Source organism: Vulpes vulpes, unplaced genomic scaffold (genome assembly GCF_048418805.1).
Source record: "Vulpes vulpes isolate BD-2025 unplaced genomic scaffold, VulVul3 Bu000000738, whole genome shotgun sequence".
NCBI lineage: Eukaryota > Metazoa > Chordata > Mammalia > Carnivora > Canidae > Vulpes > Vulpes vulpes.
The window spans coordinates 196,037-202,923 of NW_027325680.1; positions in this window are offsets into that span (position 1 = coordinate 196,037).

The window sequence follows — 6,887 nt, forward strand, 5'->3', positions numbered from 1 at the left end:
GTTCTGCTCAGGAGTGAATTAGCAATTTTGCTTCCATCAGAACCACTTCTCTGCAGAGGTTTATTCTCCAAATAAACCTTTTTTTCCACTAAAAGGCTCCCTAGCAGCCACAAACCCTGTGGTTTCCCAATTTTGCACCTTCTAAGATTTTTCCACCAGCCTTCCTTTCCACTCTCATCTTCATCCCCCACCTTTCTTTCATGAAATACCTTCCACTTAATTCACCAGACAATTGTAGAAAAGTTTGGTGACCCGGAGTCACTGAAAGCCCAGAAACCAATATGTGGAACAGAGGAACCTAGGACTTCAGAGTAAGGAGCTTAGGTGTTCATCAATGAGGAATAGTGATATAAGAATACATATTAAATATACAGAGACAAAGATAAAAATAGAGGGCAGCCTGGGTGGCTCAGCGTTTTAGCGCCTCCTTCAGCCCAGGGTGTGATCCTGGAGACCCGGGAGGGAGTCGGTGTCAGGCTCCCTCCCTGGAGCCTGCTTCTCCCTCTGCCTGTGTCTCTGCCTCTCTCTCTCTCTGTGTGTGTGTCTCTCATAAATAAATAAATAAAATATTTAAAAGAGAGAGAGAGAGAATAGAGATATACTATAGAGATTCATGTACTATATATAAAGAAAAAGATATATGTGCCAGTAGGAATTTGTTTGAAAAGTGTAAATGGAAAAAAAAAAAAAAAGAAAAGTGTAAATGGGCAAACTCTCCCTTAGTTTTTAAATTTTGTTTTGTTGTTGTTTAAAACAGTTTTAATTGTGCCCATTGTTCACAAGCGCGTGAAGAAATTGACACTCATGTTTAACAGCTGGTTTGAAAAAAAAGTTCAAATTTTTCTGTAGTGTGATTTAGGAATATAAATACCAATGTATATTAGAAACCAGAAAACTGTGCAAAATATCATATGTAACAATTAGACTTCTAGGGACTCCTCACAAGAAGAATTTACAGATATGTTCATGTTCACCTCAAGTATGCTTAATACAACATTTTTATAGTAGTGAAATGTTGACAGTGATGTAAATACCCAACACAGAGAAATTATTAAATTAATAGTACACATGTACACATATACACACATGTACTGGAAAAATATATAGCTATTAAAATGGCATTATAGAAGACTATTAAATGATTAAGAAACTGTTCATGATCTATAAGATGACAAAGGGTCCTTAAATTATATATATATATATATATATATATATATATATATATAACAAGATATACACATGTGTGCATATGAACATATGTATATATACAAAATTAAAACTGGAAGGAATCCCACAAAAATGTTAATAATTTATCCCTGAGGTACGATAGTTTGTTTTATTTTGTTTTTGGTGAGAATATTTAAATTCTAATGTCTTAGCAATTTTCAGTTATGTAACAGTGTTGTTGTCTATAGTTACCATGTTTCACATTAGATGCTCAGACTTCTTTTATCTTGTAGCTGAAAGTTTGTACCCTTTAACTAAGTTCTCCCTCTTTTCCCTCTTACCAGAGATGGATCCATCTCTGGCAACTGCTTTTCTACTCTCTGTTTCTATGAGTTTTGTGTTTCTGTGTTTTGGATTTTTTGTTTGTTTTTCTTTTTAGATTTCACACATACATAATATCATGCAGTATTTGTTTTTTTCTGTCTGGCTTATTTCAGTTAGCATGAGCCCTCAAAATCCATATTGTCTTCAATGCCAGAATTTCCTTCTTTCCCATGGCAGAATAATATTTCATTATGTGTTTATATATATATCACATCTTTTTTTTTTATCCATTTGTCCATTAAGTGACACTTATATTGTTTCCATATCTTGCCTGTTGTAAATAATGCTATTTTCATTTCCTTTGGATATGTACCCCAAAGTAGGATTGCTGGATCATATGATAGTTCTATTTTTAACTTATTATGGAAAGTCCATACTGGTTTCCTTAGTGGCTATAGATAATTGTATAGATAAATATATAAATTCTTTGTTGAGTGAATGAACGAATACAAAACTAATGGAATAATTTAATGAAAAGTAAATGTTCAGGGTTAATTATAGTTATATTCCCTGATCTGTGCATACCACCCTCTCCCCTTTATTCACTCCTGAATACAAAAGTCTTCTATCACTCCATGTCTCTCATAGTGTTTAACATAATGCCAGAATGGTGTAAGGTGGAAAATCGAAGCCTATTTATAAGGTGGGATTCCCTCTATGTTAAGAAGTTCTGTGTATATGATACCTATGTGTTTTACACCAACAAACATGTTAAAAAGTAACATCTATTATCATAAATTGAATTCACTCCAGTTTTTACCACTTTTCCCTTAATACTCTTCTAATTATTATTTTTTATTTTTATGTTATAATTTCTCTGGTTAGCCCTTCTAGTGAATGATTTTGTCTTCTAGCACAGTATTTTTCTACCTAGTGGTGGTAAAGAAAGTTTTATTTCCTGATTTATCTTCAAATGCAGACCAATAATTACATAAAATACAATAAGAATTTTTAGAAAGAAATGTTAAAAAAAGACATGCCAAATAAAAACCCAAGCTTTTATATTTCATCCTAAATATAGGTATCCACTTCCATAAATAAGGAGTCCATAGGCAAAAGTGATGATAAGGGAGATTAATAACTTTTTTTTCATGGAAATCTTGATAGATCTCTTTGAAACTCAGTGTTTTCACCTGCAACATGGGAATTAAGATAACTAGACTGAAGGATTATTAAAAACATCAAACAACTCACGTAAAATATCATGTAAGCAGGTTATCATGTATGCATGTTTGTGTATGTGACATCATTACAATTATTTATTTTCATTACTTGAGCCGTCTGATTCTCAAGCACTTCATAGTGTGTGTTCCCTGGTCTCCTCCACTCCTGGTTCCCTCAGGCAGAACATTATATATATTTTAACCAGAAGTTTCTTTTCCTTCCAAAAAGACCACTTTATTTTGACTCTGTTCTACTACTTCCTTTAGATGTTTGAAAACTGTTTTTAATATCTTCATCCTCAAGCTCATCAATTTCTGTTTTATACAGAGAGATTTCCTTTGTTATTTCTAAGTAGGATACTTTCCTGGTTTTGCTTTTTTAAGTGGCTTTTTATACTCCTATGCTGTCATATAGAGTACTTCACCATATCCTTTTCAAGATTTCCCTTTTTCTTCCTTCAAAAATTTATCTTCCGGAAAGCATTCCTATCTGCTCATGCTTTCACATGAGTTAGTGAAATGTGAAATTTGTTCCCCAAAGTAATGTTCCAGTTCACTTTGACACAGGAAAATACAACAATAAACTGTAATTGTTCTCCTGTAAACAGGTACGTAACCCTCTGTTAAGCTGCTCCTGTGTGTGCAATGGAACTTGAAGAAGCGTGAGTAACCTGCTTGTGAGGAGACCACATAGAACTAAGACACACACACACAAATGATCCCTGGAAGCTCTTTGTTCAGCCTTGCTCTACTTTCTAATAGTGGATTTTGCCTTCATTTCATTTGCTTTTCTTTTCCATGTTTTGTTTTGCACCACAGTCCTCTCTACAGAGTGCAAGCCAATAGTTCTCCTTGAGTCAGTCTCTCTGCATGGTCACATTCCACAGTGCCACTTTTGCATCTGGTAGCACATTTATGGTTTTGCTAATTGATCTGCTTAATTGTACTTCCTACTGTTCTCTAGAGAACTCTCTTCATATCTGTCTACAACCTGTGCTCCTCCTGTAAAAAGCAATGTCAGCTGCATTAAATAAAATTCATTTTTGAGTGTATATTAGAGTCCCAGTTTCACTTGTGTATTTTACTTTCCTGGAAGTACCTGAGAATCTCCTTGTAAAAGAGTCTCCAGGCCATACATACAGACAGAAGCTATAAAAGCAGGCTTGTCTCATTTCTCTGGCACCTTGCACTATACACCCTTCACACACAATCCCCCACCACTGCGTATGGGCTGCTGATGGGGTTGCTGGGAAATGTCTTCACATATTTCATCAGTGTTCAGACAGATGGTCTTAAACAGAAACTGTTTGTGTTGTTGTTTTCCTGATCAAATATTTGCTTCATAGAAATAAAATTAATATTCTTCCCACTTTCCTCTTAATGCATGGTATCTCTTCAAATTCCTCAACCCAATAGCTTTTCTCCTTGCTACCGTTGTGCCTATCATATGTTTTATTTATTTATTTTTTTTATCATATGTTTTATGCTATGCTTAGAAAATTCTTGAAATCAAGGTCCAGTTTCATTGTCTACAACTTTTAGTCTTTCAATATTCAAAAATTACCAAGTCGAGATTCTGTTTGCATTTACTATTTTTAAATATTGTAGTAAATCATATGTAAGATGTGCTTAAATATGTAAAACATTTCTTTAGAGTACTTACTTCCTTGAACTTAGTTCTTGAACTGATCATTTCCAATAAATAAGCAAGTGCTTATTATTTTGTTGCCAGCTTGCATCAGCTCAGACTCCTTCTTTCCTATTTCTGAAGTTCCTTTATAAATATCGCTACCATCATTTAGGGAGCACAAGTATCACCATTGTTTTTCTTTAGTGCCAACTTAAACTGCAACTTTTTTTTTCCTTTTACTCTCCATACTCTATCTCTGCACAACCTCAGATGTCTGTAGGAAGTGTCTTTGTTCTTGTCTGTTTTTCTCTTCTCTCACCATCCTATCTTTACAGACCTGTTATTTCCATTTGGATTACTGATTCCATGTCCTCACCCTGACTTTCTCAGTCTATGTACTCCTTTAAAGATTTCTGCAGCTATTTTACTCTTTAAAGCTGTTGGCTTGATTCCTTCCCTGGGGAATTTTCTTTATATCATTTTTAAAAATATGAGCCACCACTTTGTGACAGCTGGAAAGGTGAACAGGAATTCTCTATTCTTGATTATTCCTCTTATATTTTTAAAAATTTCTTCTTGTTCTCATAGGGACATTCTCAGCCTCCAAATACCTCTGCCAAATTTCTCAGCTGTTGAGAGATTAATTTCAGCTATTACCATAGCAGGATCAGAAAAACTAACATCTTTCACATTGCATTATAGAACCTCTATTTTCCCTTGTGTGTGTGTGTATGTGTATATATATATATATATTTAAAAAAATCTATCAGCTCCTCTCATTTTTCCAGGGATCTTTTTGGTAATACAACTATAAGTGGGTGTATGTAAGTTAGCATCATTTGATCTCATATTGAAGATTGGCTTACACTTTGATTTTATTGCCAAGTATTTTGGAGTCAGAAAAACCTCAAACACTAGCCCCTTATGAACTGCAAGATTCCTTGACTCAATTTTATCTTGGAGAAATGGAGATTTTATTAAGTGTAGTTTTTGTTTACTGTTGTGACTTGTACTGAAGTATTTTTACATGTGAAATTCTTGGCATGATACTTAAACCCCTGACCTTTAATTTCCTTATCTTGAAAATGAAAATAATGCATCATTTGCAGAAATGGGTTATATATTAGCAATAATGATTGTAAAGTACCTGATACTCAATAATTGCCAGTAATGGTGATGATTGCTATTATCATAATTCACTTTTTAAAGTTTATCTGTCCCTATAACATTATTTTCTAAGATAGTTAAAATTATCTCCAAGTATCTGTTCTTTTTTTTAACATGGTGAGTTAATAATAATGTGGCTTAAAAATATTTGTATTTGTTTCAAATGGGAGGTAAAGTTACTTTAATTTATAATGTTTATTTTTCTCTCTCCATTCCTCATTTCCAATCATACATTCCACAGTTTGAAGGTCATGTCTGGTATATTTGTAATATCCACTTCAACATGGACAGACCAGGGCACAGAACCCTGAATAGAGACGCTTAACCTTCTATGCATCCACCTTCATAAATGCGATGGTGAATTTTTGGACTAATATATACAGTTTTTTTTTAAATTCCAATTTCCACAACTTTTTTCTTCTTTTATGTGACATTTACTGAATGCCCTAAGCATGGCAGGCAATATGCTAACCCTGGGGAATACAAAGTTGAAGATAATATCCTTACTCAAATGATTTCATAAACCCGTGGAAGGGTACACCCACGTGAAACACATCATTACAGTACAAAGTGATTTTATTGTATTTTTTGAGAATCTCTTTGATCTCCTACTTTTCATTGTACTTTTAGTTCTTCTCAAGTCTATCTTTTAACTCCTTTTCAAATCTGATGTTTTTACTTTTTTCTAAGATTGTATTAAAATTAAAAGAAGCCTTAATTTCCTCCTCCCCTGCTCTGCTTTGATTTATAACAGAAATCTTTACTTTTTACCCAGTAGATGATCTTTAAAAGTACTATAAACTTTTCAAAAAAAGATATGCAGAGTATGATTCAAAAACTCTCATATATGCACAAAATAAAGCTAATATTTATAATAATTTAGATATGCTTCATTAATCCATATCCTAAATATAAAAACAGTTTACCTTTAAGTAAATTTTTTGGTTTTTCCAATAAAAAGTATATTTTCAAAACCCTAGTCCCATTACCCACCTAAAAAGTTAACAACTGTTAATCATTCCCGTCATATACTCTTTGTTAAAAAATCCTTTCTTTGATGTATTATTGGTAGAAAACAACAGCCAAGTCATTATGTTCATGCATTTCTGGATCAAGAAATTGAGCAGTGCTTAGCTAAGTGATTCTTTTGCTCCATGTGATTACTCAGCGCTAAGCCTACCCATATCGGGGGAGGGGACATACACCCTAATTCTCAATGGGAAGAATTTCCAATAAACTTGAGGACATGTTTTGAAACCACAATAGTCTTTAGTATTATATATAACACTAGTTCCATATTTCAAATTTTCTCAATTGTCTAAAAAGTGTCCTTTTACACTCAATGTTCAAATCAGGCTGCTTATATCTGTATCACA